This window comes from Lycorma delicatula, chromosome 2 (assembly GCF_047948215.1).
Source record: "Lycorma delicatula isolate Av1 chromosome 2, ASM4794821v1, whole genome shotgun sequence".
Lineage (NCBI taxonomy): Eukaryota > Metazoa > Arthropoda > Insecta > Hemiptera > Fulgoridae > Lycorma > Lycorma delicatula.
In genome coordinates, this window is record NC_134456.1 from 184,583,199 (window position 1) to 184,609,025 (window position 25,827).

The following is a 25,827-nucleotide window of genomic DNA, read 5'->3' on the forward strand; positions in this document are numbered from 1 at the left end:
GATAAAAGTTGGTCATGTCATAGCAAAAAATACTCAATAAATCCATGTTCATGAAAGGAACTATGCTGTAAAATAACTTGTTTAGAATTTACCTCAACATTGAATATATAATTTCATAGCTCTTTATTAAACATTTTCAGTGACTACATGAAGATTTTTTTTTAATAAAGTCGATTTCTAACAAAAAATTTGGATATTTGAAAATTAGTTAATGATATTTATACCTAATTCAGTTATAACAACAAAATTTTTACACTTTTATCAGAAACACTACGTTTAAAATAAACTTTCGATCTCTACAAAAATTTCCCGTAATTAAACAATATTTTGTAATTATTCCAAAACAAATTATTCTAAGTTATTTCAAAAAATAACTGAACACCACTGATATAAGGTACCGTAAATCTCATTAGTTTATCTTTCCTACTAATGTTAAATATACCTATCTGAAATTAGCCTATTTTTCAAACTTTCAGAACTAATTATTTTTTTTACATATTTAAATATCTAAAGTCTGTTCTCTCGGAATAATGAATACATGAGTTGAAAGTCTGTAACTGATTTAAAGGAAAGAAAGCCCAACCAAGAAAGCCCATTAAGTCTTCTACATTCTATTTTATTTTGGCTGGTACCCTGTAACAGCTTTCGATGAAATAAATAAATAAAGAAATAAATTTTTTTTGTAGATGTGAAAATATTGCCTTGCCTAACCTCCAAACCCAATCCAAAATCTCCGAATGGAAGGCAGAGACGCCATCACTACGCCACGGAGATTATCCAGAAAAATATTTTTTTTTTTTGTTTCTAGTGAATATTCATAAATTAAAAATTTTGGAAACAAATTGTCATAATGATAAAACTGATAATTTTTTTAATTTGCTAATTTTGTAAAATTAATAGAATAGAGATAACACGCTTTGAAATTTCTTGATAAATTCAGATTATTTTCTTAAAACTGCTTGATTTTATACAAAAAAAGTAATTATTTACAGACTAATAAGGATAACATAATTGACACTCCATTTTTAAGGTTAGACAATTTACCATAAAATGTTATGGTAGATGTGTAAATTTGATAGATTTAATATAATTATTTATAAATAGATTTATTTATTTATTTCGTAGATTTTTAGATCTAATTGTAGATTTTTTAGCCGGTTTTTTATCCAAAGCATTACACTAAAATCAAACTTACCGTTTATTATCGCTTTGAACCGGAGCTTTTGCCTGAGATCAAAGTGTTATTTTCTGTCCCTACCGAAACGAAGCAGAACTGTTTTATATTTTATATTTTTGTGAAATATTTTTTTTATTTATTTAAAATTAAGTAAAAACTTTACATACATATCAAAATGAATTTTATTTAATACACCAATAAAATTCAAAGGAAAGTAACGCCAGCCACTAGGAAAGTAACGTGTTACGAGTCGTTCTTTTGTTTTCGTTGCCATTGTAACTCCAGAATTGTTGAATATGTTAACATAAATAGTTATTAGATTATTAATCTCAATCTTGTTGTTACTTTATTTGCAATAATTTTACGGAAATACAATTTCGAACTAGTCTTTAAGACCAAAAACCGATTTTATTTGAAACTGTAAGCAAGTCGTATGATTGACCATTACGTGAAAGAGATCCATCCAATGATAATCCTCAAGTAATACAAAAACCATAGCATAACATAAATAATATAACATTTGATAGTGCCTTTTAATGTCCAATCAATATTAACATTATAACAACAAAATAAATAACTTTAAATAGAATAGTAAACGAAACAGTAACTTTGAAACAGCCAAGAAACAATAATCATGAGCATCAAGCGACCAAACCGGATCATCATAACGGTCCATCAACAAGATCAAACACAGGAACCTTTTTTGTTTCCTAACGTCCACGCTGTTGTGTCGCAGATTCAAAGCGAGATGATACTAATATGCTTATCCAACCTGGACACATACCTTGAAACTATACGTCCAACTTCCTCTCGAATATACGGAATGCCATTTCTTACCACAATCACAGTACCCCCCATCCACCCTTCCGTAAGGGTAGTTAGTTGTGTGTACTGAACAGCCCCTAATTCTCAAATATTTCCTATCAGTAAAATGAGTTTCTGAAATAAGACATCTAACAGCTCGCAGAAGATCAGGTCTCCAGTTCCTTCCTGCGATTCATTACACCATTGATGTTCAATGCAGCGAGTTTCTGGTAATTCCTCATCAACAAAGTTTAGAAATCACCTTCGTCAGCACACCTAGGAAGTTCCCAATCTGTTGAACCAAGAACTCAACGTTACTCGCTAGCTTCTTAAATCTATCCAATGTAACCGAAGCCTAATTATCGGTTCCCACCACTGCCTCAGCGAATGACCTGAAATGCGGAATCCAATGAATATTGCCAGTGTCACAGTTACTATTATCCGCATTACTACATGCCAGTTGAACTAAAGACGGTAAATCACGCCTAGGTCGTACAATTTGCCTTTCAGAGCCTCGGACCTCGCAGGAGCGTGCTTCGAAGCATTACTCAATCTCCTATTCTCTTTCCTATCAAGGATTTCCTTATAGACCCTGCAATCTTTGTAATTTGCAGGATGATTCTCACGGCATAAGTACAAATCGCCGGTGTGCTCCTATCTACCTTCTAGCAATCGGCGGTCCTGTGTCCTCCTACACAATTCACAAAGCGATACGGCCGCATGCAATTATTTTTAGTGTGACCGTACTGTTGACACCTTATACACAGCACTAACCTGTTGTTCTCTTTGGTGTTTCAAACCTAACGCGACAGTTTGTTGTTAATTTATCCCAACACCTCCTTATTATTATTCTTAGGTTCCAGGTTTACGAAAAAATTCGCCAACGACTCCTTCGTTACTCACTGGTGTGCGTTTACGATGCTCCGAACCTTGTTTCTCTGATTTTCAATCTCCTGCTGTATAACTGCAACTGGAATCGAATGGCACCACCCGAAACGCCCACTCATCACGCCTCGCGAAGGTATGCCCTCATCAGATTATTTTCGCGAACAAACGAATTACTTTTCTGTAGCTATCAAAATATCCTTCGACAACAGCCGAAGTTGTTTATTGTTTATTATTCTCACGGTGTATTCCGCTTTGTTCACTGCCGATTGCAATAACTTCGTGATATCCAATAGCCTAGCGTGATATCCTAGCTTCGTGATATCCAATACCATACAATAATACCGGAGGCGGTTTAACCTCTTCCTTTTGTGGAACAGCACCATCAGTCTCCTCATCGGGAGACCATCAAATCTATTCGAGAGAGATATGTCAATCCCAGGATTCGTGTTAGCAACCGGCAACGTGCGTAAAACCGACACCGTTTGCAACGCCGTAGGGACCGGAATCGAGTCCGTAATATCAGAGTCACTGCTATTACTCGAAGAATAACTCATATTTTCAACAATCTCATCCCTTATTAATTTTCTCCGCGACGACTCCCTTAGATCCCGATCGAAGTAATTGAATAGACGTGTTCTATTCACCGTGTTGTTTACCGCCTCAAAGTTGCCGTCCGCTGAGTGGTTGCTATGCGAAACAGCTGGAAACTGGTCCGTAACAACGCTGCTAGGTTATGTAGCCTAGCCTATGTCTAAAAAAAATACTTGTAAATAAAGAAAAACTCAAACCTGAGGAAAACAAACAATTAATAAAAGTAACAGAACTAAGTAAACTCAAACTAACAGACAGCAGAAAAAAAAGTTTAAATAATTGACTCTAATGAGAAGCGATTTAAGATATATATCCAAATAAAATGATTCTATTTCACTAAAAGCAGATTTAAAAAAATATATACTGTTGGCCTTCAAAAAATTATTAATCATAAAGCATATGAAAAATATATAATATATATGTATATGAAAATTAATATAAATCTCACGTATAAATATATCTCACGTAGGTGATTTAAAATTGATTAAGATTAAACCATTGGAAATTCTTTAGGGAAATTACCCAAAATTAATACAAGATAAAACAGAAGAATTACTGTATTTTATAAATTAATTAAATATAACATAAGGTTAATAATAATAATAATTTGAAATTATAAGGTTAATTTATATATAACGTGAATATTGATTTTATATTATGTATTTTGTACTATGAGTGAAACATCAAGAATCAACGAAAATATTATTTAATACTTGTGAATCCAGTTCAGATACTTTTTGCTAAAAGTTCCCACCGTTAGAAGTTAAATGGCTTTTTCTTTCATAATAAAAATCATTTATTTATTCTTTTTATAGGTATGTAAGTATAACTTCTTAAAATTCAGTTAGGATTGGAGTTTTTTATTAATTTTTTACATATCCTACGCGTACTTGTGCAAAGTGGAATTACTATTCAAATTTTACTTAGGATAGAATAATACATTTTATAGACAAGTTGTGAAATTGTGAAAAAAAATAATCTGAAGATTAATAGTTTATTTTTTAATTCAATTAGTTTTTCTTTGCTTAAAATATAAAATGTGTACTTATACAGTTTTTGGGGGTAGAACTTCTCTCTGAATGCCATTTTTTGTATTCAAATCTACTTATGGTTCCGGTAAACTAAAATCGATTGTAAATTAAAAATATCAGCAAAAAAATACAAAATAGACGAATAACCAAATACGCGTATAATCTGGTAAACTACTCGTACATAACACGGAAGACCGAGAAAAACCATACATCTAAAAATATTATACAGAACACACGCACGCGCACACGCACATACACACCTGTATATACATACATATATTTTATCATAACTTATCAAACTTATCAATATTATGTGCTTTAGCACCAATGTCTTAGTAAAATTAAAAATATAACATTATCATGACAAAAAGGTATGAAATGTTTCATCGGTAGTTTTACAAAAAGGTTTTGCAGTATCAGATGAAATGGCGGTGTGATATTTATTTTCTTTGTTAATAGCAGCATCATGGTAATCAGTGAAATAGTATACAGGTATAATTCTCTCACAGCTTTCTGCGGCGATATCACTGGTAATTGGTTACACGCATATATATATATATGTGTGTGTGTGTGTGTGTGTGTGTGTGTGTGTAAATTCAGAATTCAAGATTACAGATTAGACCCACATAATCATTCCTTCTCAATACTCATATTTCTCCTAAGATGAAATTTTATATTATACCCATCATTGTGTTATATTATTCTGTCTTTTAAATAATAATTTTTACTAAAAGTAATCAGAAAATAATGAATTAAGATTTGAAAATTAAGAAAACCTTTTGAGTTTATATAGGTAATGTATTCTTACTGCAATGAGATTTTGAAATTTATACCATACAACAAACAATGTAGAGGTCTAAACACACAATGTGTTTTAGAGATTGTACAACAAACAACGTGGCAGGCAGGGTAGTTCGTTTCTAATTATCATGATCAAGTGGTCACAATGTTATTTATTGTCGGAAAAGAGGTTCCAAAATTATTTTGAACTGAATAAAAGTGAATTTAAATTCAAAGATAAAAATCAATTATTTCACCTTTAATTAGATTATAAGTAATCATCCCTTTAAGAATATAGAGTACAACTGGTATTGATCAAATTTACTTTCTTTAAGAGTTCACTTCATATTCTCCAGTAGAGTGAAGATAACACCTACAGAGCTGAATATTGGAAGGTTTATCCAGTCGATGTGCAACGATGTATTCTCCGTGACGGTTATGATTTGGCGCCCCGTAATATGCATATATATATATATATATATATATATATACATATTATATGTATATATGTGTATATATGTATATATATGTATACATGTGTAGAATATAGACACCTCTAATTTGAATGACTTTTATTATATTTAACGAACTTTGAGGTAAATTTTAGATATAAATTTATCTAGGTAACAATGCAAAATTAAAATAGGGCATACAATTAAAACGGTCAAGATGTATTTTACTCGTACATCGACATTTTTTAATTTCGTAATATTTTTTAAAATATTGATCAAATTACATTCTCTAAGAATTTAAAAAAACGTTTATGGTTTTTTGTAAGCAAAATTTATTACATACATATATTTCTTCTAATTTTCCATTTATTTATTCAAATTGGTAACAAGACTGATGGTTAGCTACTTTTCCCCTGTTTTACGATGAAATATCGAACTTTTGGTATAATTGTCTTAGCATTATGATGAATGACCGTTTTCGACTAAATTTACGAGTTGTTCGCAATTCTGATTTTATTGAAATTATTGCGATATATTAAAATAATGGTCAGTGGCCTGCCATCCCCTGTTATAAACAAAAAATATATATATATATATATATTGTCGTTATACGCTTAATGAGCAAAAGACAAACAAATTATAAAAATTATTATTTTGTAATAATTTTTACAATACTATTGTTTTTATTATAAATATTATTTTTATTGTATTATTATTATTATTATTATTATTATTATTATTATTATTATTATTATTATTATTATTATTATTATTATTATTATTTTGTAATAATTGTTATTAATTAAAAAAATAACTGTAAAAAAAGGTTATAATTTTTTTCTAAAATACCGTACATTCAACATTTAAAATTGTACGTTTTAAATTATGAATATAGACCCCGAATATATTCTTAAATTCTTTAATCTTTTTATTTAAAGCATAAATTTTTAAAAAATAATTTAAAAACACTTTTTAGATAATTATTAAAAACACTTGGGATATTTTAAAAAAAATATTTCCGACGATATAAATAATTTTTAAATTACTTTCTTGGGTTTATGTTTTTATTTTTAACAGAAAGTAGCTGTAGCTGTTTTTTACCCACTTCACTATTTGTTTCTATCTGCGATTTATTTGCTACCAATGCATTTTGCCTAAATCGTTAAAAATTAAAACAAATATAATTTTAAACAATCTTTGTACAATTTCTTTTTATTAATTTCATAATAAACTCTCCTTCGCTATTTCGGAAACAGTTTTTCTCTAATTTGCTTTCAGTGCATGCATTGTGGAAAATATTTCATGCGACAAAAATAAAGGAAAATAAACATTTTCAAATTGAATATAGAATTTTTTACAATTTTCATTGATTCTCTTTTGAATAGGATTTACTGGAGAAATACCGGGTGATTCGGCTTGTTTTATAAAAAGATAAATCGTATTCTTTAAAAAAAAAACAAAAAAAACATACAGTCTAGGTATAAGATAAATGTATTATTAATTTAAGTATTGTATTTATCCCTTTAGGGAAATATTTTCTGAGCATTTAATTTTTCATTAAGTTACCAAGATTATAAAACGATATATCTTTTAATAGAAATACATAAATCAAAATGAAACGTATTACGTTCATCCGGCAAGGATTTAAAATCGAAAAAAATTATATCGTAAATAATATAAAATCGGTTACAGATAAGAAATAAAGTATTAGGTCCGTTGAAAATATTATTTAAAAAAGATTTAGGGCTTAAAAAAAGAGAGATATATATAATAAGTGAGACAGATAAAGAATAGACAGAACGCATCAACTTTTCCCCTTCCTCTATCATTCATTAGAAGAGAACTGTGCATTTAATATAAGCTGAAATAAGCTACGCTCTGCGCCTGCTGCCCATCTTCCTTGTTCTTGTTGTTGTTATTTTGTTAGTTAGTTAGTAAGATAGGCTAGAGAGGACGCAGGACGACTGACCCCAATCTCACTGAGTTATGTTCCGTGAAATGTAGACTGCATAAAGATAATCCTATCAAAATAAGCTCTTTTATAGTTTAAGTCTGTTGCGATGAGACCCAATGTTAACCGAGTCGAATTCATTGGTTACACAGTAAACACCCCCCTATCCCCTATGACATATATCTTATTCTTTGATATCCTATCAAAATAATAGAATATATCCTATCTACTTTATACCCGTCGAGAACACTAACATAACCAATCCAATCCTAACCAAATTCCACTCGGAATAGGACTTAAATCTCTAATTTTGTTTCTTTTTTATTAATAAATAAATTTTAGAAAATAATAAAAGAATTAACCTTATTTTGTGACAATCTTGTGTTGAAAAGATCTATAAGAGTTATTATATATTAAAAAAATAAAAAAACAACAATAAATATAGAAAAATATACCTCTGATGTCAAGATAGAGGTGATGTAGCTGCCCTCCTACAATTAAAATGAAATGTAATTTTTCGGGTTTATGTGTATTCTATTTAATTTACTTTTGTTCAACTATCTTAATCATTTATTAATTCCCTACTGTTTATCAAAAATCTTTAAAAAATTTTAAAATAAACTTTCTTTCTTTAGAACTGAGTATATTTTAACATTTATTATATCAATAATTTATTATAATCTAACGGTTTTTTTTATATAATTTTTTTTTTCTTTTTTGTAGTTAATATTAATTACTAGATCGAACATTTTTCTATTAAAGAATGCAATGAATTCATTAGCTGTACTTTAATATTTACTTAAGGCACTAATTTCTCTTAAATATAAAACTATAGATGAATACTTAATTATAAATTTTAATATTTAGCTATTATTTATTACTGTAAACATTTGTTAAATTGCATAACGGAAACAATTGTAGTCGAACTAACTTGAATTAAAAATTCTTGAGAATAACTACTAACATTGTACGCAAGGCTTACTAAATAAAATGGAAAATGGTTTCCTTTACCTTCTTCACCGAGCTGAATGTACTGTTGTCGATTAGTATGCCAAATCTACCTATGTTCAGATGATATTCGGTATTATTCATTTACTTCAATCACGATAGGAAAAGGCCGTTTAATGAACCTTATTATCCATAGGCAAAGCAATTCTGGTCTCTGTTTTACTCAGATGCCTCATGAACATCATATTGATTTACCGACCTTCTTGGTGGAATGATATTTTCTTCACCTTCCGGCCGAAAGGTTTTGGGTTCAAATCTCAATCAGGCTTGGCATTTTTTACAGTCACTTCAAATATTTAGTTTTCATTTCTTTCATGTATTATATAAAAAACATTTGTAATCCTCATGCTGGTAAAATTAAATAAATTAATAATGATCGATGTAAAGCAACGAGTTACATTTCCTATCCTGCTGAAATGTAAATTTTGTCTATAAAATTTACATCTACTATAAATAGTAGATCTACTATAAATATTTACAGTTAAGTTTTCGTTTAACGTTGTTAGTTCCATATACGATGCTTCATCAAAATGTCGGAATTAATATTTACATCCTACTCAAACTCACCTTTGAGTCACTGTATGTCATTTTATCAATATCATCTTTCCCAAAATTATTGTTCCTAGCTTCAGTGAAGAGACGTCAATCATGATTCAACAAACGATCTTCGAAGATTTAAGTCCCGGGATTCCGAATATTTTTAAGTATCACTTACTTAGGAATTAACAAATTCCATATTTGTAAGAGTTTCTGTAAGATACCGAGAGAGAAGATAAAACAGAAAAGTGTAGTCATTAAAGAAGCTATTTTACTACATTTATAAAATAATTTTATAGCTTAGTTAATAATAGATATTTTTGCTTAAAAAATTAATTTTGGATAAAGAACAGTTAAAAAAATGACATTTTTCTGTTTTTATATGAAATTAAAGTAACGTAAATAATCTAACATCTTTACTTTTTACCCGTAATTATGGTTAATAAGAATTTCATTTGAACGCTTTATAATTTTGTATTTAAAACTAAAAATTACTAAATTTTATTATTTTTTAAATATTACAATTGTTGCATATTGTTTTATGTTTTAACTTCTTAAATTTTATGTCTGTATTAATAATAAATATCACTTTTATTAATAAAATTAACAAAAATAACATTTTCTTGTCTCTTAAATAATAATGTGCGAGTGAAAATAACACCCAAGTTTGATACTTTACTTCTGATTAGGACTCTCCAAGTTATAAATACTACTACTCGTATTAAAGATTTTTTTATAAAATTTGAGATCAGTTCAGTTCTTTAACAATTTTGAAATAAATAAAACAACATGCCATGAGACACTCATAATCAATGCCCAGCAAAATCTACTGAAGATAAATAGATGAAAATTTATATTTACAGTTTCCTTACGGTAAAAGTGCAACTAAGGAAGATTTTTTTTTAATTTCAAAGTTTAAAGGGTTAAAATAGAGTAACATTGAAATTTAATATTTTTTTAACTTCTCAGTAAAAAAAAAAAAAAAAAATGAAATATCAACTTGATTTTTGGTGTGTAATCTTCATGTGAATATTTAAAATCAAATTTCTAGATTCTTTGAATTTCCATGTTTAAAAGATTAAAATGGATTTTAATTTTTTTTTTAAACCCAGATTTTTTTTTAAGTTCTCGGTAACAAATGAAGATATCAACTTGATTTTTAGTGTGTGTAATCTTTAGGTGAATATCTAAAAACCAATTTTTAGATTTTTGAAATTCAACTTTGAAAGGTGGGAAGAAAGATAAAAAAATTTGAACAATGATTGTAAATTTTCCTCATTTCCGACTATATCAAACGAGATATTCACTAGACTTTGGCTTGAAAATACTCTTCAGTTAGAAACGCTCTAAAAATCATTTTCGGTTTTTTTTTAATTTCGATTTTTTAAGGGTTGCGATGGTGTAGGCGCGGCGGCTCAACCAACACAGCCACTGTCACTGTTACTGTTTGTGCGACGCGACCCACTCCTCCTCCGGTTTCTTGATTAAAAAATATAAAATAAAAATAATTTAAAAAAAAAAAAAAATTAAGTATGGTAACCTCCTACTTGGTGTTTGTCGGGTAACAAATATTTTTACCTGTATCAAGGACGGGCAACCAGCTATAACTAATCATTTCAAGACGGAGATCGACTATTTTGAAACCCGTATTCTTCAGATCACTAAAAATTCCGAAATTCTCTATAAATTGAACAATCTATAATTTTTATTTATCATTATTATTCACACAAGCATGAGATTAATGAACAGAGGGGGTCCAGGGGGCAGAGCCCCACTGACTTATTAAATATCCCCTGACCGCTATGGGAATTCTAGTATAAAAGATATTTGTATCATTTAAACGTTTATAAGAAAAGTTCAGTGTAAAATCATACGCAAGTAAGTGTGAAAATGAGAGCAGCTGGGTGAGTGTCAAAATGTACAAAAGTTCCGCTACCACACTTATATAATAAGATCCTTAAAAATGAGGAGTGTTGGCTATGAAATAAAAATTAATAATGATATTTTGAAATACAATGTTTCTAAAGGAGATAAGTGTTTCTATAAGGTACAGAATGAAGTGCTAAAATAGTTTTTTAGACAAATTTCCTGAGAATGGACTTAGCAGCTGAAAATAATGACTCGGGTTGAAAATCGTTAACAAAATATTGTCGAAGAAGTTCATATTGAATTCCTTAACGATAAATAAATTCATATGATATAAATAATTGTACATATTATATATATATATATATATATATATATTATAATTGTATATATATATATATGCAATTATAATTACATAATTATACACCATATTCAAATTGGTTTCGTTTCCAACTAGATCAAATCGAACTGGTTTGCTTTGAACCGTAAGCTTGTCATCATTTCATCATTGTTAAATATTTATTATATTTATGAATATTTCCGTTTTTAAAATTATAATTTTCAACTCTTGGAACTCCCTCAAAATGTCAGAATATAATTTCAAGATTCTGAAGTGATACAGTTAGATACTATAGCTACAGTCAGTAAGATACAGTCAGATCAATCATGGGGCCCAAAAATATAAATCATGTAGATCAATATTTCGTTAATTACAAATGTTAACTTATCCGTATTTTTATTTCTATATCTATGAACGTGCAATTACTACTAAAAAGTGTAGTAAGCTATTCTTAAAAATTTAAATTATCCATCTTTACCAATAGAGAGACCAAAGAACTGTTTTCAACTAACTCAATACAATACTTCAGCTAACAAGAAAGTTTTTTCCCCAAATTATTTAAAATAAAATTAAAATATTTTCTCTTGCGCAAAAAGAATATTAATCTGTCATAAGTTTTTATATAATACTAATTACAAAGTAAAATAAAAAAACTGAATTTTCTTTTAGTTTTCCTCAACGTCTTTTGAATTGTGATGTATTATTTTATAGCTGTTTTATACACTATCTTCAAGTATTTCCATTAATAATTATTTCCGGTGTTTGTATTTTAGATTATTAATATGGACTTAAATTAAATTTATTTCTTTGTTTTATTATAATAATGTATTTTAGCGATACCGTTTTGATTAAAGTTTTACCATAATTTTTCTTGGTTCATCCGGGTAACCGAAGAGGCAATTATTTTTTATATCCATGGAGTTACCTATCCAATCATCTATCCAATCCAGACATGATTTATAAATGTGTTACTACGTATCTATTAGAATAAAAGATTAACATAAAGATCACATCAGAAATGAGTAAACATACTACACTAAGAAAAATATTAGGAACTATCCCATCACTTGCTTGGAAGGATTAAAAAAATCGCTCGGGAAAATTTTAATCAGAAAATTTATAGTATTAACCTTGATTTTACTGTAAAATTATAACACTACTTAAAACTACAATATTGATTAGTAAAAAAGGAAAATTGTATATTTCTTACCAATAAATTAATATAATCACACGACATAGTAATAAAGATATGGGATGATGCTAAAAGGAAAGTTTTCCCTAAGCAACTAAATAAGATTTACATAATTTTTTCTTTGCTATTCTGTATATCACATTTAATTTTGTGGATTATATTTGACTTAAGTTTAATGATATTTTACTGCAGGTTATGAATGAAAGTAGCATGACATTTTACATTACATATATTTAGTATTTATATATAAGTCCAGCGTAAATACGCAATATTTTTTTTTTTGTAAAATTTCCGTGTAATTTAAATTATCCGTGGAAAATTAATTGTAGAGTATATTATTTGTCTTGTGGTGGTAGATATTTTAAAAATTATTCTGTAACTGAATGGGAAGAAACGTATAAAAATTATTATTATTATTATTATTATTATTATTATTATTATTATTATCATTTTTTATTTTATTAATCATTTTTCCACGCTGTAAAAATACACAAATAATAGTTTAATAGAAACAATGAATAAAAATAATAATTTTTGCTTTTTTATGAGAAAAATTATTATCAAATAACCAATTTATTAATAGGTTTTCCCATTTTGATTCCTGTGAAAGGGCCACCATGTTAATAAACATTAGTAATATATTTAATGCCACATCACAAACTTTAATCTATAAAAAAAAATATATTTAATATTATTATAAAGTATTGAATTAATAGTATTTCTTTCATTAAAAATATTTACTATAAATTTTATACTAAAACCTTGGTTAGAAATTTTAACGGAGAATTTCAAAGTGGAACTTATTATACATTTTTAATAAATTTAGTTTTCTTTTTTATAATTAATGGCGTTGTCTTTCTAGGAAAAACTAAATCTTAATTTTATTTATATTATAAGAAAAGACAATCACCATCTGGTGTTCTGTCTGGCGGCAGGTCCGGTGCGCTACCGCAATCTCCATCCATTTCTATTCCAAGCCTTCACCTTCGTCCACCAATCTAGTTTCCAATCTTCACCTCATTTGTTAACTAAAATAGGTTTATTTTTTGTATTGCATTAAAAAAATCATATTAAGAAAAAGAACAGGCGACATTTTACTTTTCCAAAATAATTCTTTTGTGTTTATTATTATTATTTAGAAGTTTATAACTAATAGTAATTAATTATTTAGTTTTTTAAGTAGTTGAAAAAATCCGTATTGTTTTCTGCAGAATTCGATATCACTGCTCATTTAAAATTAATGATTAAAGAGAAACTGTAATTTTGTTTGAAATAAATTGAAAGAAAATTCGTAAAATTAGGTTTGTCAGACACTATATAAGAAACAATTATTTACCACCATTGAACATTTGGAAACTCGTTTGGAACATCAGTTACATGTTAATTTTTTAACAAATTCTTGCCATCTTTACTTGAATTGTTTTTTTTTAAAAGTACGGTAAAGGTATAAAGATGTATTTCTTCCTGACTGGAAGGAATTTTTTGTTCTTATTTTCTTAAGGTTTAAGTTTCATTTCCAATTTACAATAACTTTACTAATATATAAATATATAAAACTACATGCCGTGACTAGTTCATAATCAACGCCCACTAAAAACTACAAAAACAAAATATTAGTAAAATTTGTATACACGTTCTTCTTATGGTGTTAAGTGCACACGAAGAAATTTTTTTTTTGAAATTACGAGTTTAAACGGTTAAAATAGAATAACAATGAAATTTACTATTTTTTTTTTAACTTCTCAATAACTAATAAAGATATCAACTTGATTTTTGGTGTGTGTAATCTTGTGAAAAAATTTGAAAAATTTTTTCACATTTTTCCCATTTCTGACTATACTAAACGACATATCAGTAGATTTGGGCTTCAAAATACTCTTCAGATAAATATTTAAAAACTATTTTCAATTTTGTTTTGCTTTTCGGTTTTTTTAAGTTGTGTGATAGTGAACGACGCGGCGGCTCAACCAACACAGCCACTGCCACTTTTACTGTAGGAACGGTGCGATTGGCTGCATCTGCCTCAGGTTATTTGACTAAGAAATAATATATAAAAAAAGTATCGTAATTCATAATAATAACATATAATAAAAAAAATTAACGCGACGGGATACACACGTAACCATATAGAGCGGACGAAGCCAGGACGGGGTGCTCGATTTTATTTACATGATGTTAAAAGAAGTTGAAGAAAATTTTAAATTATCGTACAAAATAAGTAGAAAACAATCGCCTTTTGATCGTTTATTTATAAATAAAACAGTACAAACAATAGCTGAACTGAAAAAGTTAAACCATTTTTTTAAAGGTCCGCTACTTGAGATTTATAACAATCAGAATTTTTATGATGTAATATTATTAACGTAATCATTTTCAACTCTTCAGTTATTTGAAAGGCGTTAGCATGATGAGCATAAAATTTTAAAGCTAAATTTTTATTTAAAAAAAAATTTGTTATGAACTTTCTGAAGAGAGTATATCATGCTCGTGAGAACCTTAAAAAAGGGAGGTTCCGAATCCCTACATTATTTTATTTTAACAGATTATTTTCAAGAAAATTAAAATTTTTATTATCAACTTTTGGTATTATTTGGTACATCTCTTTTGGTATTATTTGGTACTACATATGGGGATATGTAGTGTTTCACGCCGAAAAATTATGGACAGACAGAAGTAACTTTGTTTTGGAAAATAATATACTGTAATACTACTGTACAAATAAAATACAGTATGATAAAGTGAACACCCTGTTTTATAACCGAACGTGTAAAAATAAGCATTTTTCACAACATGACATATTTAAGCAAATGTGTCAAGTTGAACCGAGTATTATGTAAATACAGTCCATTGTACATTCTTAGTAAAATAAATAATCAATATTCTAATAACAAAATTGAAGGTTTTGCAAGGTTTTCATACCCCTACGTAAAATAGGAGTTTAGTTTGATTGACAATAACGCTGTAACAAACAATTGAATAATGTTGTGGCCATGTGGTCTGCAAACTGTTTACATTATATAACTATTGTTTCTATTTACATGATTTGTTATTAATTTGCATAAAGCTTTGAAAGGGTTGAAAATATTTAAAAGTCAATACAGCTCATCTGTATAGTTGCTCGAATATATTTGCCTATATGAATGTGTATCTCCCCTCTGTTATGTAAACATGTCACTAGAGAGAAGACATTTCTTCAATCGTTTGATATTAACATAAACCATAATGATGCATCCATTAAAATATTAAAACAATTTCCCCTATACTAATGATTTTTATATTATATTAACAAAATATTGGTAAGATGTCATTTACTGAAGTCATGAAAAATGAATAATCTTTCAAATTCTCTCTTCTCTGTCTGTCAATGCACAAGATTAAAATATTTGAAACATTTATCTCGTAAAAGAGTTTTACTGTTAAGAATACGAAAAATTTTATTCAAACTAAATATAAAGGACTCTACCCAATAAAAAATAAATTAGTAACTCAGACGTGAGAGAAGTAACTTTAAATAATTACATGAAATTTTATTGAATAATTGGTGGTAAGGTAGGTTTAATCTTTAAAAAACAGTATACATTAACACCCATTAGAAAATAAAGATATATTACATTATTATGTATATACATATATATGTGTTTTAATTAAACACTTTTAGAGTATGAGATAAATTAAATTCTTTGAAAAATATTTTTTTTGAAAATTTCTAGTACTAAGTCTACACCTTCTAGTTTAAAATCTCGGAACTTTTTCACTTCTGCTTCGATTTAGTACAAGATTTAGATTTGTTCAACTAATCTAATCTTTTTAATAACTAAGTGTCTTTTGTCAAATGGTTGGACTGTGAATAAACACGCTCCCCATCTGGAAAACTTTTATTTATTTATTTTTAAGAATCTAATAAAGTTAATTAAAACTTACATTTTGTTTACGACTTTAACGGTGTTTTTTTTTTATTAGATATTTTTCTCTATCTAATTTCCAAATTGTAATGAAGAATATTAGTCTACAAAACCTTCATGCATTACAAACAAGAAGTTATTTGTTATTTCCTTTATTTATTATTATTTTTTAACTTTTAGTCAAATTTTATAAAAATATTACGTAATTATATTTATAGAAAGGAATGATTTCCCAAAAAGCAAAGAATTTAGAAATTACAATTTTTCTAAAGCTATTCTAAATTACTTTTTACAATTATTATATTATATATTATTATATTACAATTATGTGGAAATAGAAACGACTCCTTTAGATTTGTTTAAGTGAAGAAGAAAAATGTATTTACTTTTTTTTTTGTTCAATAACAATTACAATTACAATCGGCTCTCCTGCAGAGCCATAAGTAAGTCTCCTGATAAAAGCACGTGATAAGGAGGTCTTTAAGAAACTCCTAAAATAAGTAATACACAATAAATAATTGCAAGTAAACTTAAAGTCCAATATGAAATTTCAAGTAAATCGCAAGTCGCAGTCGTAAATCACAAAACATTAATTTCGGCACCATATAGTCCACAAAAACAAACATTAATAACAAAGAATAAAAAGAAAAAAGAAAAAACAAGAGTAAAAGGAAAGAGTAAAAACAAAGAAATTAAATACGATGTTACTAAACTTGCCAGATTCCAGACTGTTAACCAGATCCTAAGTCGAGTACATGGATACATCTCGACCGTCTGACGTCCCTGCTGTTATATCGTTTAGATTAATTGCAAAGTGATTTACATGATTCTCAAGTCTCTGCAGGTGTTTGACACTGCGCTGCCGTGCAATCTCACAAACCGACAGAAGCCCTAAGTAATCGTGAACCTCATCATCCGCGTGAACCATGGCGATTCGGCAATCACACTCGCTACTTTGTTCTGGAATCGTTGTATAATTTCCACATTACTAGTAATAGCTGTTCTCCACAATTCTACACCGTACATCCAGATTGGTCGCAGGATAGCCTTATAAATTAAGATCCTGTTGGGTAACGTGAGGCCTGAGTTCCTCCGTGTGCCTTGCGCTCAGCTGTTTTCTCTTTATCCTCACGTGACACTTCCAGGTCAAACTTCGATCCAGGTGAAGTCCCAAGTACCTCACAGTTTCCGTTTGCGGGATCAAGATACCATTGATGTACACACTAGGACAGTCACCCCTCTGCATGGCGAATGTGACGTGCCTCGACTTACCTTAATTAACCTTAATTCTCCACTTCTTCTGCCTAGTAAAGACACGGTCTCGCCCCACTTGTAGGCCCTGCGAGGTTAGGCCAGGGTCTTCGTTAACGGCCAGAATAGCAGTGTCATCGGCGAATGTGGCGACGACGGTCCTCCAGGGCTGGAATGTCCGCAGCGAATATGGAATACAACACACGATCCAGCACAGAGCCCTGAGGGACACCGAACCAATCTCAAAGAATCTTGAAAGCTCGTCATTACATTTCACCGAAGCGAAACGCCCCACAAGATAATTCCGCAAGACTAGGAAGTAGGGTTGAGGAAGTTGTAGCTTTAACTTGCAGAGCAAGCCAGGTATCCATATCTCAGCAAAGGCCTGTTGGATGTCTAAGAACGCCGCGGAGCAGAATTTCCAGTCATCCACTGATGACTCTATGGGATTGTTCGATGTGGAATGGCCACACCTGAACCCAAATTCGTTGTCCGGAATCATTCCCTTACTCTCCAATACTGGCCAAAGCCTGGGCAGCAGTAACTTCTCAAACAATTTTGATAATACCGGTAATAGGCTAATTGTTCTGTAACCAGACCACGCACAGATCACACAGGAAGAAACTTCCTATGCAGGCTTCCCTGGTTTCAAGATCATTACCACCTGAGACACCTTCCATTCCGCTGGGAAGTAAGACGTCCGTAGAACAGCGTTAAACAGATTCCTAATGTACGAGATTCCTTTAAGGGATACCACGACAAGCATTTTGTGCGTCATTAAGTCAAAACCCAGGGCCTTGCTTAGTCGCCTTTCTTGGTTGACTTGTATTTACTTAAGAAAAATAAAAGGTTTTTGTTATGTTTAATAATTATGCTTTTAAACGATTTGTTACTTTGACAAAATGTTGTAAAAAATCAATTGAACCCATTTCTGTTACATAATTATACAACCTTTATCTAAGTAAGATTAAGAAAAATTGTTGCAAAAACGTGGGAATTTTTAAAAAAGCATTAACCTGCCAGAAAAAAACAACTTTTAAAACTTCATAATTTCTAAAGATTAATATAATTTTCATAATTTGAAAATAAAACCTCTTATTGCGTTTAAATAATAATTTCGAGTGAATTTTTATTAGGTAGCAGAAAAATTCCTTAGCCTATTATTAAAATAAAAGATATTAAAAAAAAAATATGATGAGATGTTGGATATAAAATAATTACTTAAAATAAATTGTATGACATTTTCTTTTTTTAAATAATTATATTCTTAAAGAGAAATATTATAATTTGTTATAATTTTTCAGCTAAGCAATTATACATAACAATTTTTCTGAGCGCTTGAAAAAGATTATTGGTTTAAAGCATTTTTTGAAACCATTGTTTTTAAACTATTTAACCGTTAGAAATTACTTTTTGAATATTTTTTATTACCGACTTAAACCATTACATCTAAAAAATTTTCATTACATTATTTCAAACAAAATTACACTCAAAAACAGTCTAATTTTTTTTTAAATATACCTAGACATGCATTACGATTAATATTCGTTTTATATATCTTTTTATTTGCAAATAAATTATTTTATTTTGCGGTAATGGGAACTGTGGGTATGAAACATATACAGCCATATTTACTTTAAGTAAATTACACAATACAAAACATTACTAAATTAGTAAAATTAAAATAACTGATAAATAATTTGTAAAATAATATTTATAAGTATTGGTAAAAATTAGCTACTAAGTATTAAGAAATATTATTTTAATAAGTTCCAAATATTAAAAATTTTGATTTACTTAATTTAATTTTTTAAATTCCTTTCTTCATAATTTATTTTTTTATTTATATTAATTTACCTTGTATGGAACTCAACTAATCAATTCCAACCTCTAAGCACTTTTTACAAGATCACATTTAATTAATTATTTTATTAATAATTTATTTATTTTATTTAATTAATTTTTATTTTAATTAATTAATACTACATATACATATCTTTTTATGTATATATGAATGAATATACATGATATATACTGTACTCTATTCAGAGTACAATATATATATATATATATATATATATATATATCTCATCTGCTTATTTTGTTTTATTATAACTATCTGAATTAATAATAATATTTTAACTTCAAAGTTTTATAATAATCTAATGCAATTATTTGTCTAATTAATTTCAATATATATGAATTTATCCATAGATATATTACCTTACAAAAAACGTAATATTTATCAAATTCAAAACGTTGCCTCGTTTGGTTAATCCAGTAGAAACAGTTATATTTGGTTAGAATAAAAAAATATTCATTATATATTTCTAATGTCAAGTAAACATCTCAGTAGCATTTTATAGGAAGAAAGAATACAGGAATTATTGGAATATATTGAGGAACATATAGAAAAAGTACAGAATATATAATAATAATATAATTTATATATATATATATATATTTGTTTGTAAGAAACTCCGATTCATTTTATTTAAAAAAAAAAAGTTTTTTCGACCATTGGTAATAAATTACCTGATTTTATTTTGCTTGGCTGTTCCTGACTACTAATCAGTTATTACGTTTAATTATTACTAACCTGATTATAAACCTATAATATCTATCCTTATTTTATCGTAATGGAAAAAATTATAATATTCTAAGTGAAATTTATTTATATATAATATACAGTGGAAAATACTCAACTATAAAAACATTTGAATACGTTTTGATTACTTAAAATTATTTTAAATCTTGGAGTTATTTTAAATCACATTTTCACTTGAACTTCAGCGGATCTTTAGCTGCAAAAATATACCTTCATTGACGATTGAAGCCTCTTACCTTTCTTAGCTGGTTTCATCCAGTAGGATACTTCTTTGGTCTGTAGCCAGATACTTTCCCTTTCCAGGTGTCTTTTAGTAACTTACCGTATCATTTTCTCTATTTGAATGATATATATTGATAATTTCAGGCATTGTATCCTACCCTTCATTATTATATTAGGTTCATTATAAATATTTTGTTTACATTTATCAAATATCAAATGATTTTAAAAATTATTCAGAGCTTTATTTTCAAATATCCAAATTTTCACTTTGAAGTTGATGTTGAATATACCCAAATTCAGCTTCATAAAACAGTAATTGTTTAATGATTATTTCACACAAATATACTTTTTTATTTCTATTAATCAATACTTTTTTCATGAAATTTCGTAAATCCCCAATAATGTCTATATGCTGCCGAAACCCTGACACCGTGCATTGTTTCATGAGAGAAAGAAAGTATATGTCTCAATCTTTCTAGAAGCTTTAGCTTATATAAAGTACTTCGAATAAAACAAGAATAATCAGAGTTGCTTTCTCTTAAAGTAATGATTTTTTAATACAGTCTATTTGCTCTGAGGAAACAAAATAAATGTTTCATTTGCAGGAATAAATATCATCCCTTATCAGTAGGTTCAATGTGCTGGTGTGCAGTATTATATAAATATATATATATATACATAACTCAATAATGACAGCAACCACTTCATTACTCCCATTTTTAGTTAGCGCAGTGTGAGACATATGTTATTCATGGGATTAGCGTGTAATTTTTAGTAGTTCTTTTATTTTGTGTCAGATCATAGGTGATCTGACACAAAATGATCTGAAAATTAATAAAAATAATTAATTGATCTGAAATTTAATAAAAACTTCTATAATGTATTCATAAAAATTATAATTTGAGACTCATACTTTTTTATTGACACACTTTTTAAAAGGTTTTTTATAATTGTATAATAAACTTTCCTTTAGTGTTTGGCACTAAACTGATGCTGCTATTTTTTTAATGATAAGCTGATATTTCTGCAGTTATTTATTTTTTTAGGCAGAGAGATTTAAAATGTTGCTTTTCTATTTTTGTATATTTAATAGATTGTAGGTTGTCTTATATATTTAATAGGTTAATATATTTAATAACTTTGTTAAGATGTTGTCTTTTTTTGTCTATATAGAAAACATTAAGTACATCGTCAGTATCCGTGGATTTGTGAGATGGTTAACAAATGTTGACTACGTTGATGAGAAGAGTTTCTACGAGTTCATTATTTGGCCGATTTAAAACATTGAGAAATCAATATTAATTGTACAGTTTGATTCGGCTTGTCATTAAAAAATGTTTAAATTTCAAATTAATATCGTCGCATACCATCATGGCTAAGAAAACAACAAAAAAATTAAATATAACTTAATATTTGGAGCAATAAGTTATTTTTTTAATGTATTTTATGAATACAAAGGTGAAATGGTAAGTAAAGAATTATAAACAAAAAATAATATTACCTTGCAAACATATAATAAGCATTATTTTATTAACTCGTTTTTCGTGTTTCAAAACAAAACAAAAAAAAGAAGAAAATTATATGTACATTGTTAAATTATTGTACGTGAACTTATTAAGTTATATTTATAAGTTTAAATACAGCATTTATAGGATAATGTATAAATTTACGGTACTTTGAAAAGGAGCTGGCTGAATGTTAAGGGCTACGGGGTTAAGGAGGTCGGTAAATAACAAATGAACGACCGCAAGAAATATCTAGTTATTGTTGTAGTTGTTGCTGTTAAGCTAAACAGCTAGCAAAGCAAAGCAAAGCAACAACATTAGTAGAGTTTAAAGTGTAATTGATGTTGATTTCATGATGATAGAATTGGTAGATAAGTATAACGATTATCAGATAGCTTGGCTAAAGGATCGCCGCTTCGCGCCGCCCGCCAGATAGACAATAGATAAAAAAACCGAGTTATGGTTTTTATTTCAAATGAAAAAACTAAATAAAGCGCATGAAAAATGCTCAAGACAATCGTATTATTATGATAATACAATAAATCGCATCAGAACGAGCCGTGAAGAGAGATACACGTTGCGATGCTATAGCGTTCTACCACTACTACACCATTTATACTATTAAATTATATATATATATATATATATATGTATACTGAACAACGTGGATCGTGCTCATCCACATTGTATCTGATTTATTGTTATGGCCAGTCCGTTTATCCCCTCCCTAAGTCCCTTAGCATTTCTCCCAACCTTATTCTAACTCCCCTTTGTCTACCAATCCCCTAAACGCTTTTAAAACAATTTCAACCAGCCCTTCTGTCACTTTTCCGACCTCCCAACTCATTAGCGTTCAACTGTAAATTGTGCAAAACGTTGTGTATTTTTTTGCATCAGTAAAATATGAAAGAAAATGGATAATACTGAAATGATTTTGACAATTAGACTCGTAAAATGATTATTTTATTATAATTCTTATATTTTTAGTTAGTAAAGCCACTTACGTGTAGTTAATAACGAATAAACGTGTTAATAGCATGCTATAAGATAACACTATACTGTCGTAAATAAATATTTTGTTTTTTTATAACGGTATATAAATGCATATTACATAGATCACATTAGTAATGTGTGGTTTGGAATGTTACATGGATAACAAAAGATACTACTTTTGCCTGACTTTTTTGTTTGTTTGGTAAACTTAGATCGGAATGTCATCACAAAATAGATAATTTAATAAATAAAAGAGAGGAAACAGAAAGTGATCAAATGTACTCTAATAATTCATTAAAAAATAAAATAATAAAGTATGTAAAGATAATAAATAAATAAAATCAGTGCAGAATAACATAATCTCAAAAGGCATTAAATTAGATTATTTAAAAATATAGTAAGCCCAAATTTAAATAAAATGCAAAAATTCTGATTTACTCAATTATTATTTTAAAACCTAACAACAAATTATTCTAAAAGGAAATTTGCAATAATTTGTAAATTTTACTTTTGTAAATTCTCTTTCTAAGGAAAACTTCTGTGAAATAAAATCTTTTAATGTAATATTAAATAAATAATTTCCTAAGATCGTTTAAGTGGTTAAACTAAACATAATAAAAGTTGGGCTTCATGATTTAACTGTTTCATAGCAGAAGATGTCATGTTGCGTAACACAAAAATAATTATTTTCCTATTTAAAAACTGATATTGTGTTTTTTTAAGGAATAATATATTTGATTTTTAGAATGTTTGCAAATTTAAACAGAGAAAAATATTATTAGTATGTATGATTCATAATTACTAAATCATATTTAGTAACTTCTACTATTTTATTTTATATTTTAAAATTTGAGTTTCGTGTTTAACATGGTGCAGGTACACTTTTTACCTAATTATTGCTCTATTGCAGGATTTAACAGAATTTTTATAGAGAAATTATTGCTCTATAACATTAAACATTTAAATGTTTCATTCTGTAAAATTTTAATCGCAATACTTAATATTATTCCAAATCGGTGAGATGAAATTGTTGAAGTGTTAAAGAGACGTAAACGTTCATTGATTAGTAAATTCTGTTATAACGTAAACCTGGTAGTACTTAAATCGTTCTGTTCTTGGTTGAAAGTGATAAAAATTACTATTGACAAATGAGGCTTTCTATAGGCCTTAAAAAAAATAGAAGTAAGAAGTAATTAAAGGAAACGGTTTCTCAGAACTGTACGAAGAGACTAAAACATTACAATTAAAACTTAAAGGAAAAAGAAAGAGAAAACTGAAAAAGATGAAGAACGGAATAAGAAGAAGACAGGGAAAAAATAAATAAAGTAAGATAAAGGAAATAATTAAGAAATGAATGAAAAAAGAATAGTAGGTTAAAGAAGAAAGAATTGTAAGAGTAAGAGCAAAAGAACAGAACTAAGTATTGGAAGAAAAATGGAGGGGAAGAAGAAGATTGGAAAGAAATGGAAGATAAAGGAGAGGAAGTGAAAAAAAAGAAAAAATGAGGAGAAAACGAGCAAAAGGTAAAGCAAGGCAAAAGAAAAAAGGAAGAGAGTAAAAAAAAGGGGGAAAAGGCAGAAAAAGAGCCAAAATAATAAAACGACAAAGAAGAAAGAAAAAGGAAGATTAGATACAAAAAGAAATTAAAAACAAAAGAAGGTACATAGAAGAATAAAAGGATAAAGATAAAAACCGTAGACAAGAAGGGGCAAAAGGAATTTTCCTTTCCATTTTTTTTTTGTTTTACTAAGAACAGGATAAAAAATAAGAAAGAATATTAAACAAAAATTTTGTTTGCCGTTTTAATTTTGTGTTAATTAGCAATTATGAAAAATCCAAAGAAATATAAAAAATATCTTTTACAAATTGCTGATAAACAAGGTGATAAAAAAAATCAGATCTGATAATTAATTATACAGTAGTTTATCAACCACCTATCTATAATCGGCAGTGGAAATAATTTATTTAATTCAGCTCAACCTCTACTTTTGATTTAGTTTAGTTTTTATATTGTTTTCTCTTTTTCTTTGTGATTTTATTTTATCTTTCCAAACATTAATTAACTTGAAATTTCAAAAGTATAAAGATTGATAATATTAAAAATAATCATTAATTATCAAAAAATATTTTATTTTTTCTAATTTATAATTGTTTTAAAACCATCATTAATTTAAATGAAGATGTTTATGCATTATGTAGGATAAAGAAACAAAAAACAACTCTGAAAGCTAACAAGATAAAGATAATAAAATCTTTCTACGTTTGAATTTATTTTTTCTTTTTTCATCTGCACTCATTTTGGCAGCTAATCTAAAAACATGCGCCAAACCACAAACAGATTTTCCAAGAAATTGAGAAAACTCACTCCTAATTTTGTTTTGAAAATAATATCATTATACTGTTTAAATTTACATTTAAATCCTTTTTGTAACTTATAAAGCTTTATTCTTAGAGTAGATTTGTATTGTATCGTTTTAAGAAAAAGTTATATTAACGTTCTAATACAACAAACTCGCTTAGCATACCATTATAAACAAAACTGAATAGATAAATAACATTACTACAATATTGTTTCTATATTATTTTATGCGTAATCTAACAAGAAATCTCTTTTGAGATTTATTATTGGTTTATTTTCCACTTCAGAATGGCAGTTAAAAGATGTTTTTTTTTTAATATTTAACTAAAAGGTTGGTTTTAATCCAAATGGTACCAACGATTTTTGAAAG

General features: G+C 28.0%; 1 long non-coding RNA gene across 1 annotated transcript in view; it reads left to right on the top strand.

Annotated features, from left to right (window-relative positions):
• LOC142319494 (uncharacterized) overlaps positions 1-22,023 on the top strand; it is a 493,718-nt gene extending 471,695 nt beyond the window's left edge. Inside the window, exon 3 of the long non-coding RNA XR_012755207.1 lies at positions 21,774-22,023. This is a non-coding gene — a long non-coding RNA (uncharacterized LOC142319494). The remainder of the gene's footprint in view (positions 1-21,773) is intronic.
• Positions 22,024-25,827: the final 3,804 nt, after the last annotated feature.